Source organism: Cyanistes caeruleus, chromosome 1 (genome assembly GCF_971803275.1).
Source record: "Cyanistes caeruleus chromosome 1, bCyaCae1.hap1.1, whole genome shotgun sequence".
Lineage (NCBI taxonomy): Eukaryota > Metazoa > Chordata > Aves > Passeriformes > Paridae > Cyanistes > Cyanistes caeruleus.
This window is the reverse complement of record NC_141701.1, coordinates 41,547,120-41,558,825: the sequence shown is the minus strand read 5'-3', so window position 1 is coordinate 41,558,825 and position 11,706 is coordinate 41,547,120.

Here is an 11,706-nt window from a genome sequence, read left to right as displayed (position 1 = left end):
TTAAAGTGTAAGTCCTTTTGTAAATGAGGAGAATATGAAAAAGCTGAAACACGTTTTGCATGTTTCTCTGCATATATATTATGATTTTTACTACCACAAAAGAGTTTAGATTTAATTCCAGTAGGACATAAAATGCAGCACATCACAATATTATTGCAGGGCAGTTATTAACATTAATCATTATGTATATATTCTCCTTGATTTATTAAGCAGAAAGATGAAAGGAAAAAAATAATTTGAGGAACAAGGTCAAATAAAATAAAATAAAATCTGCTTTTGGAAAAAACTCAGCTGCATAAATATTAATCAAAATTAGTTTTAAACGTGTCTGCAAATTAGAGGAGATAAATTACATTGCCACTGGAAATTACATAATGAGAGCTGTTATGCAAGGGAATGCCTGTGTCACTGTGATGATACTGCACACTGCCTGCTTTTATCTGTCTATCATTAAAATTCATGTCTATTGGCCAAGTTGTTAATAACAAATTCTCTTATTTTTGGATTAAATACTAATTTGTTATAGCAAAATGAGTGCCCCTATGCACTCTTTTAAGTCTATTGGAAATTTTTATTTACAAGTATTGAAAAATAATTGAACATAAAAATTATTAATCCCCTCCAGAGAAAGAAAATATTGCTTAACATTTCTTCACAAAGTTGTTTTTTTGTATAAAAACAAAGTAGTCTTATTGATATCAAGAGGAGGCATACATGTGAGAAGGACAAAAGCACTTCTAGTTGATTGGCAAGATTTCATGATGAGATTTTGTTATGAGAATTTTAATTGGTAAAGTTAATTGGTAGTTAGCAATCCACCCAAAATTATAAATTAATTTAATGTGGACTTATATTTGAAGCAACAATATGGATATTTTTAACATGATCATCATGTTTTATACAAATGTCCAAACACTATCATTTAGGTCTTCAGTCTTTTGTCTTCTGGCTTTAATTAACTTTGGGTTGCTCTTTGGCTGTCTGTGTTCCAACTGTAATAAGAAGAAATGTATTTGTGAGGTTAAGTGAAGGGAAGAAACAATTAGAAAAAAAAACCTGTTACATTTATGAAGACAAAAGCCATTTCCAAACATGCAGTCAACACTGATGCCGCAATTTATTAAAATGAATTAAAAAATTTATTTTGAAAATAAATTTCAAACAGAGCTGGCTTGGTTTTGCTGCTGGGTGTTTGAAGGTTACCAAACTGCATCTGCTGCCTTGTAGTTTGTTTAGTGCAGTGTGGCATGGACTCTTACCCAGAAGCCTCCATGGAAGTGCCTGGGTATCCTCTTGCAGAATCCTGGTAACTTTGGTCTATGAACTAGAAGGAGAATCCTCTTGTCAAATGCTAGGAAAGGCAAATTCCAAAGTCAAAGGAGAAAAAACCCCCGAGTTTCCGGATGTGAATTATAGAACTATCAAGAAAGATTCCAAGAAAAAAAATGAGCAAGGAGATCTGAAAAATTAATTCAACTGAAAACTAAGTGTGACATTATCACTTTAATATTTCTGTGGAGTTTCTTCATTTTGTGTTATATTTTGCTTTTCACAAAACAATAAAAAAAAAGTTGGTTTTTTTTTTCAAACATGCCATACCTGGGTATATACTAAGAAGTTCTCGTGAAAATCTTGTACTTTCAGAAGGAAGTCTGACACAAATGACCTTCTATGTAGCTGACAAAACTAGCTTTACCAATACCAGAATTCAAATAAATAACACCCAAAAATATGCAATGAAAGGAGAAACTGTAAGCCAGAAGTATGGATTGAATATTACTTTGGAGACTTTAAACGTTGTCTAATTTTTAGGCATATGGGAATCCATACTTTCACATTTCATGAACTACTTTCAAATATTCTTCACACTCAAAATTCCCTAAATGTTGATGAGCCTTTTTTATGTGTTAGTGCTTATAGTGATAGTTTATATTTGCATTTAACTTTAAAGCAGTGATTACTTAGTAATTATTGTAATATGTTATTGTCAAAATGTATCATGTTCATGGAGAAAATACATAAAATAGTTGTCATAATTATTCTTGTCTTAACTTGGATTTATTTTTTGTGTTATTAAAGCAGACTTTCCGGCTTAAAATTATAAGAGTACAAAATAAATGGATTGGTTCACTGTCATGGTAAGATAATGAGTGTATTGCATCTTTCTGTAGCATGCCAGCAATAAGGTATAGGACACAGTGTGATGTTTGATATTTTCTAGCTATTTGTGTGGGTGGAATTGTTTTAAAACTAACCTAACATCTTTCAACAAAATATGTAGTAAATGCTCATAGCTCTTGTAGCTTGAATTGTATTTGAAGCCTGTCTAATAGGAAGATTTTATGACAATCTCATTGGACCTTAAAATCCCCAAATTCTTAAGACTAATAACAGTAAGGGTAAACTTACTAAAGACAGTTCTACTAAAGTAGAACTAAAGACAAGCCAATACTTAGCAGAACTAGTTCAGGGTTTTCTCCATGCAGATCTTCCCATTTCTTAGGTTATTGCCTCTCAGATCATTCTGTCTTGGAAACATATATAAAAATATACTGCAAGCAATGGAAATTAAATATACAAATGGTCAAGCCTTCTTCCTGCTATGTCAGATATTTTAATACTTGATAAATACAAAAAACGCCGTATTTTTTTTTTTCAACCAGATCTGTTTTTTTTAATTTTTATGTAGTTATCAAAATGAAACAAAAAATTACCAAGGGCAGAATAGACTGTGAACCTTTTAGGGAACATTCTTTATTTGTATTTTTATGTTTGACTGTGCAACTAGAAAATCTAAATGGTATTTAAACATAAAAGATTATAATCATAACTTTAGAATCATAACCTAGAATCTATGTTGTTAATACCTAGATATTCTAAAATGTATCATCTAGAACTTTTTTTTCCCTGAAGAATAAACAAAAGTAAGCAGCAAAATAAAAGAACAAGCATTGCTGGATAGGTCTACGTATAATAACTATCTATGTATAAATAGAAAACATATAAATATATGAAAGAATCATCAGCAACTCTTAACAAAAAAAATAAATATTAAGTTCTGTAGGGAAAAGTGGCAGGAAGAAACACATAGTTCATCTGTGGAACCTCTTAATGTAAATTCATCCATAGCAAGGTGGTGCAGGAGTCATGGTTTCACCCCAGCCACCAGCTAAGTGCCACTTACTTATTTCCACCTGGTGGGATGGAGAAGTGAAGTGAAAGAACAAAAAGCGAGGAAACTCATGGGTTGACATAAAGTTTAATAGGGAAAGCACTCACTACTTAACGTTGATAGGCACATGTTCAGCCATTTCAGAATTGAAAATTTTGGAGATTATATTTTTGGGTGACAGCTGGCCAGAAGAAAAAATTCTTAGGTGTAATTTTGATTAAAGATTCTATTTATATTACAGGAACCAAATGTTACATATAATTTTATAAGGAGGCTTTAATTCTGGTACATGTGATGAGGTGTGTATTCGCCTTCAAAATTTTGCAATTGTTATTGATTGTTACTTATCTGATATTTACTTTCTTCTGGATCATGCCTAGCAAGAGACATCACCTCAGAATTTTGGGAGGAGGTTTATCTCTGCATGAAATAAATATTATAATCTCTCTATTCTTATTAATAAATGGCTAAATTATAGATGGGACTATAATGCCAGCTACTTCCTGACTCATGACTACTGTGGAGAAATGAATGGTCTGTGGTCCAAAAGGCACTTCAGGTTATACTCACTGCCTTATAATATCTGGTGTTGGTGCTTTAAAGATGAGCCCATATCCAACATACCTACCTAGTAGAAGACATGTGATGTTTCTTGCAGTTAAGTATAGTGGCAGATTATATTGCAGGAGCTGTGTATTGTGCCTTAGAGTAGCAAAGAATCAACTCTGGTGTGTTTCTTCTCATAGCATTATCTTTATATTATTTTCTCCTAGTAAAGTGTGTGAAAAGGAATGACAAAGTTCTGGGCACCTCAGTTATGGGGAGTATGGAGCCCTGCCTTGCTCTGTGCCATGGAGGTCTCCACTTCTAAGACAAAGGATAATTAATTTACAGGAGTCTTCCCAGGATTTTGAAGGGTGTCATTACTGTACAAGAATATTTCAAAGGCAGCAGGGTCTTCTGTGCAAGGCTCTGTTAAGCAACGGACATCACCAAAATGAGTTGACACATCAACCTGAGTCACATAATTCCAAAGTTTATTACTCTTAAAGTTCAAGAAATACAATAACATAACTACCATTAAAACACTGTTGATACATATAAAAATTTCTGTGCCTATACATTACTTGAAGATGATTACATGTTATCTTTGTCAGATCTGTTGTATGTTATAAAAATGAAGATATAGATTCAAACAACTTTTGACTTCAGTAAAGCTGTTTCCAGGAGACAATCACAAAATCTACTTCCCTTCTCACAGTGACTGTCTGCTTTTGGTCTTAGTCTCAGCTTCTCTCTCATTCTATCTTCCTGTAGTCTGAGGCTCTGCAAATCCTTTATTCCTTCTCTCCTTAAGCGTTGCTTCTCCTATAGAAAGCAGGATCTGAGGATCTGTGCCTTTCTTGTGCTTCATCTCTTCTCCATATCTCACATTGCTGTTCCAGATGAACGTCACATCTGTCTTACATTCATCAGGCTTTCAAGAAAATTTATCAACTTCTAAAGAGCAAAAAAATCCTTTGCTCCCTCCACCCCCTTTCACAACTTGCAAGATCCAGATAATTAGGACAAAAAAAAGAAAAAAAGAAAAAGAAAAAGAAAAAGAAAGAAATATTTCCGTGAAAATATACTTCAATAAAATTATTGAACTCTTCATGCGAAAATAACAATGGAGCCACCCTTTTTCTCTTGTTAGGTCTTCTTTTTTTGGGTGATTAGCATTCCAATGAAATACATTCAGAAGCAGTGTAGAAAGCCTTTTAAGAGTACTGCAATTACTTTTGACCTATGTCTGGATCTTTGGCAGCAGTCAAGTGTTTAAGTTAGTCAGATGTGTGAAAGAAAGTTTTTTTTCCTTTAGAGGAAAACATTTGAAGTTTCAAACAAAAATATGCAGCTTAGCACTTCCAGTAGTTTTATGGCATTAAAGAGAAAAATATAATTCTGTGTCAATTTTTTGTTCTATCATCATGCTGTGCTAGAAATATCTAGTCCTGTACAGAAGATTAGGTCATGTGCCAGTGTTACAATCTCTGAACTATTTCATGAAGGAAAACTGTGTTGCTTCCTAAGAGAAGGACCCTCCTAAGAGGTTGATGGCTTATGTTATTTTATTTTTTATTATTCTTAGCATAAGAATGTAGCTAACTTAGCATAAGTTCCACACAATTATTCAGATGTCTATGAAAAACGAACGCTCATTTCCCCATAATTTTTCCTATTCCCCATCACAGGTTTTTTCTTGATTTATGTAAACATTCACATCTAAAAAACTGATGCCAAATTGACCTTTATGATTTTTATCTTCAATAATTTTTTTCCTCTGTGACTTAGCTGAAAACACATTCTATTATCTCTAGATCCCCATCACTTATCTTTTTGTCTAATAACAAGAAATAATTCCATATAGATGAGAGGAGTCTTATCTTCCCTGAATAAAAATATTACAGAAGGAGGCTCCTTAAATTCGATTCTAATAGTTTTTCCATAGGAAAGTTTGTTTCATGTAGTAATCTGGCTTTTTAATTTTTCCCAATACTTTCAGTACTTTTTTTTCACAGAATTTATTCTGCTGTGTCTTATCACCTGTCATTGCATCATGGAATTAAATGCAACCACATTCTTCTCAGTAATTTGTAATCACTTTTTTTTTGCCTCTGTTTATTTTGAGGACTGCCAAGTAGTTCAGTAGCTGATTCTGCAACTTGAATTTCATAAGAAGGCTGCTCTTCACCATGAATTATACTGTACAGTGCAAAATTGGGTGTAAAATATATTGGCATTCCATCTACAAAATAAGATGAAAATTTTGTAATGGGAAGTAATGCTCAGAGAGACCTGGAATGCACCTCACTGTCTAGCAACAGAAACAAATTTACTGCTGATAGTGTTGAAAAAGACAATAGCAAAGTAAAATTTCTGTTCTAATGCAAAAAAATCAACTAGTGTTTATGTCACAATCAATCTGATTCAAGCTCCTTTAAATTATTTATTTATTTATTTATCTATTCTTCCCTTGAAAGCAATTTTTCAGGATTCGTCTGTAAATCACAATGACTTGTGAGGCCTTATTTTATGAAAAGACTAGTTGAATGCTGCTAATGCAGTTGCTGCAGATAAACTGAATCACCAATAGAGAAAATATCACATTCAGATTTCTCAGTATTTTGAGAGCAAGTCACTGAGGACTTTTCCCATAGGTAAGACAGAAAGAGGTGGCTGACGAAATAGATAAATTTTTAGCTACTATTTGCTTGGTTCCCGAAAGTTTGTTCAAAAGTTAATTAAAAGCTTCTGATTAAAATGAATCTCACTGAAAATTTCAGGAAGATAGAGAGGAAAGAACACTGGATTAAGAAACATAAGATTTTCCCAGGGTTTGTTTATTTGGGAGGACAGCTAAAAAAGCCAGCCTTAGAAAGGGTAGAAAGAAGGATGAATGGAGATTTTCACTAACAGAGAATCATAGAATGCTTTGTGTTGGAAGGGACTTTAAGGATCATCTGTTTCTATCTCTCTGCCATGGACAGAGGCATCTTTCACTAGACCAGGTTCCTTAGAGCTCAACTAACCTGATTTTAAACACTTCCAGGGATGAGACATACACAAGTTCTCTTTTAACAATTTCTATTAATCTAGGATGCTGTTTTCTCCCCTTTATATTACAGTGGATTTACAAGCTACATTTTTGAATTTTTTTTCTGGCATACTTGATAGTTCTAAACAATATTACCATATTCTAATAGAATTTGGGGCTTATCCTCTTCTGTTCTCTTCAGTAGTAAATAAAAAGAAAACAAAAATAAGGCATAAATGCCATCATTTTATGTCAAGACCATCTGCTACATAATTTTGAATTTATTTCCTCTTACTGTCATTTCATTAAAAGAATGTAGCAGATGGTGTGGAACCATCACAGAAAGTACCTTAGTCTTCTTTTGTTTACAGGTATTCTAAAATATCTGTCTATAGATCACTGTTAACTAGATACTCTGTAGGAAATCAATAAAGTTAGGTGACTATAATTAACAATTAATGACTCACATCCCAATGTCTTCGTTTATTTTAAATTATAGAGCCTTTACCAGTGGGAAATCCTCCCTGAAGCATTACCAGAAATGACTAAAAAGACTATAAAAGTTTCAGAATTTTCTCTAATAAACTATTATTACATTCACTTTCTGCTTGCGTTGCGTGAAATCATCACTCTTAGAAACAAACAACATTATTTGGTGAAATTTATTTTCATGTAAGTCTGCATGTCTCCAGTTACCTTTGTGTAAAAGGATCTGCAAATAAAAACAATGCCAGGAACAGCCGCTGAAAGGAGGAATTATAAAAGACAACATGGAATATTGACTACAAATTCTCCTTGAGTCTTTGTCCTCTGATGTTTTAATGAGAAAGTCATTCTGAAGTTGTGTGTGCTACATAGCCCTTGGCATTTAACTTAAATGCCCTAGTTAGAAAACCATGATCAATTAAGAGAGAGCAAAAGAAAACAAATTAATCACAATGAGATTCAGAGTTGCAAAATTAGCCCCTGGTCTTACCCCTTTTTTTCAGGCAGAGCTCGTCTCAGTACAGAGTGATCTTCAGAAGACAAACCAGGCAGTGTCAGTGGCTGTAGGTGGGTGTCACCAATCCCTCAGAAGGATTTCTGTTAAGACAGAATGGGAAACAACATCATATGTCATTTGTATTTAGGCAAATCTATGTCAGCTCAGATTTTGAATCAAAGCTTTTATATTGCTTATGCAGTATAATTGTGTGTGCTCAATAACCAGGGTAAATCTTGCAGGGATTATGATTTAGTGCTGCTGAATTGCAAACAAATACAAAAGCAGGAAATAGCAACTGAAATAAGTGATGAAAATAACCTCTAAAACCAAGAAGCAATTTTCACTCTTCAGTCTGTTTTACTTAAACATGGTTAGTAACAACAGCTGGGATACTTTTCAAACAAGTGTAATATAGTTATATTTTTTCCTAATTAAAATATCTTTATGACTTTTTTACTAAGAAAAGGGCTTAGATTATGTTCTAGTATGGAGACATTTTTACTTATGGTTGTGGAGGAAATAACAAATGTTAATAGATAATTTACACAGTAAGATTGAACACACTAATAAATTCTATCAAAAATCTGTACACAAACTCCTTTTTATTAATGTACTATAGCCTGAGCTTGGAGAAATTTAAGCCTTCAAAAAAAATGTCCATGGGATATTTTTGGAGCATCAGACTCTAAGGTTAATGTGTTTGGTTGTTTAACATGAATTTAATAGATTTTTAAAAAGTGTAAAAGATTAAAAGTGTAGTTTGGTTTTTTTTGTTGTTTTTTCATTATTTTTTTGAGAAAATAACAGATGCATAGAATTTTAAATCTGTCTATTAGATTTCAAGAGATGACCTGTAAATATGAAAGCAAATTAGAGAATTAAGACTGTCTTTGTAGCTTTTGTGTCAGCATTGGTCTCAGGTCTCATTGGTATCAGAAGTTTCCGATAACTTACTCCATTTTGACATTGACAAAAAAAACACCAAAGACACATGAGGCAGAAAAATGCCAGCGAAAACCTGTGATGAGGACACAGCACAAGAGAGGTAGGACATCTGTTAAGTGTGCATTTCTTTTCATTCTTAGATCAAGCAAGCTGACAAAAAAAAAAAAATAGATGCTTTCATATCTGTAAGATGATAGATTTCTTTCATCATGCAAGATGAACTTGGAAGTTAAAGCAGATTTTGACTTGAAGCATAGACAGAATTTTCTTTGCTCTTGTTTATGATGTAGAGATGGAAAATCAAGGAATGGTTTTAAGGAAATTATTCAAGTGAAATCTAAGAGGATGCTGAGCTCATAGGGATCAGGAAAAGTGCCAGAATAATTTCAAGGATTTTGAACCTGTTTTAGACTATGTTTGTGCCTATGTCTCCCTTTTAGAAAATAATCTGTAGCTAGTAAGAAAGTAATTCTGCTGTTTTTTTCTAGTAAAAAGTCTCCTGTGTTTCAGAGACCTGAATTGAGTCAAATACATGAAAATTGTTTAATTGTGCAAAGTTTCATTGTCCAGCATTTTCTTTAGAGAACACTGATGGTTTGCTGCTTAGAAAATCTGTCATAGTAGCTAAAGACACTTTTCTGTTCTACAGGCTGTGACTAAATCACTCCTCCTGCATTTCTTTTTTTTGATCTTCATATGACATTTATTTCTTTTAATGTTTCTACTTATTCTGCTGCTCATTTACTATTGCAATACCCAATTTTACTGACAGATTATTAAAATTCTGTTTATTATACAAGCAGGACTTCTATACTCCACACAGAAGTCAGATAGAAAATGCATTTGATGACTAATGGTATGTCTGTGCAATCTTGTTATTTTGAAATACATTCCAGCATCCCATTACAGAAAAAGTAATGAAATCAACTGGGTAGAACAGGTTTTGTTAAAATAAACAAAAATGCCAGTAGGGAATTTCTGTCCTGTTTTGAGGCAGGAATGTTTAAAGAATTCTACTGTTCTCACTTTTAAATTAATTTCTCACTCCTAAATTAATTAGGAGTTTGATTCCTAATCCATATATTACCACCCTCAGCTACTTCAGCAAACTCTTATACACAGGTTTTTAAGCACAGTAAAGAAATGATGATGCTATTAGGGAGAATGCATAGTGCTGATTTTTTTTATCATTTCAGAATTTCCCTTTCTTGTAAATGTGTGCCAAAGTGTTGTAGAACATGCACTTCAGAGTCATAGAGATTATGCTATGCTCATCTGACCCAGTTGTTCAGACTGACCAGGCTGTACCATTAGCATACAGAAAAGATTGTTCTTAATCTATAAACATCATCCTCCATTATATTTAAGACAAAAAGATACTCAAGATAGCATATAGTCACAACTACATTACTTTATGTTTGTAGATAATAAGAATCTGGTTCTTGAAATGCAGTTTTAAACCAGTAAATGCAGTTTTGTGTATCAAAAAGAATCTGTTCACTGATAGGAATTCTGTTTTTCCTATGTACCTGGCATTATTTTTAATGTACAGCTTCTCTGAAAGGCCTTCTCATCTGACTGGCATTAAAATATCCACCCATAAAAGCACAAAGATCTTTCTTTTCTATAAAAATTTTCAGTCCCAAAGGTTAAGAGCGTGAAGACAGCATCCTAATGCAGTCATTTCTCTAAATGTGTTTAAAAGGCTTCTTTGGAGATTTAAGCTGTCTCCAGTGATGGAATGTGTAGGTGGAAGATAACAAAATCTACAATTATAGAAAAGTTCTTCTTAAAGACTCCTAAGACAGATCAAATCTCATCTCTTAAATTTTGACTAATATTATTTATATTTTTCAGGACTTAGTAGTTAGGGCTTTGTATCAAGTCCATACTTTTTAAAACACAAGACGAAGCTAGTTCTTAATTTATGTCCTACATTTAGAGTCAACTCATTGCAAAGAAGAAACACAAATCAGGTTCCTTCCCCTGCTTTCCAATGTCTTCTCTTTTGGTCCTGAGGAATTATTGTCAACTGTCAATTGCCACAGGTTGTTTGGGCTGGTTATTTTTCACATGGGATCCTGCAGCTAGAAGTCATCTTAATCCTAATTTCTGTCTGCCTGCAAAAGAGTAAATCCCCCACTATCTCTCCCCTCACTATCTGCCTCTGTCAGAAGCAGAGTACAAGGGACAAAACTTTCTGCTGGTCTGTCACTCATCCTAGGCAGACACGAGAGCAAGCAGGCTTTAATCCAACACAAATATTATAAATATATTTTAGAAGCTTTTCCATTGGTTCTACCGTCAATTTTGAAGAGTTCCACAAGAGGAGTACCTAATTTTTTATGCAAAAGCTGCTATTGTTTTAGAAAAATAAGTGCAGCTGTTGACTCTCATTTCTTCATGAAATGTAAAAGCAGTTACTGTTTATGAGGAGAGAAAAGAATTTCACTACAGATGTTTTTCTGGTTGTACTTCTTAAGACAAAATGACCTCCTTTTAATGTTTATTTTTAATAAAAAGTCTTTTTCTGATTAAACAAGTCAGCTTGTGTAACAAATTTAGGCTGAGATTTTTGGAGATAACGTTTTCCTCATTATATCATCCTGTTAGATGCCTCTACTGTCAGACCTCCCCTGTGAATGTTCTTGCTTAGAAAAAATCAGCACAGCCTTAGAAAGGAAGGTTCCATCAGAGCTTGCCTTTTGGGGGAGAAGCCAGGTAATTTGAAGAACAGATTTTCTGATTTACACTTATGTGGGATTTCAAAATATTTTTGTTAAAAGGCAGGAAAATGGAGTAGCTTTCAAGTACTAAAAAAATCTCCTAACTCTTTGTGACCTTCATTCTGTTGCATGTGGACTAGAATGAGCATTGCAAAACATTAGTCAATTACTCCACTTATTGCAATCTAAGCTTAAACTAGACGGAGCATATTGAGATCCTATTATAAATTTAACTCTAAAGAAGTGAAATAGAAATAGTAATACTGAATTTAAATATGTTTTGATTCCTTAACTTTCCCAA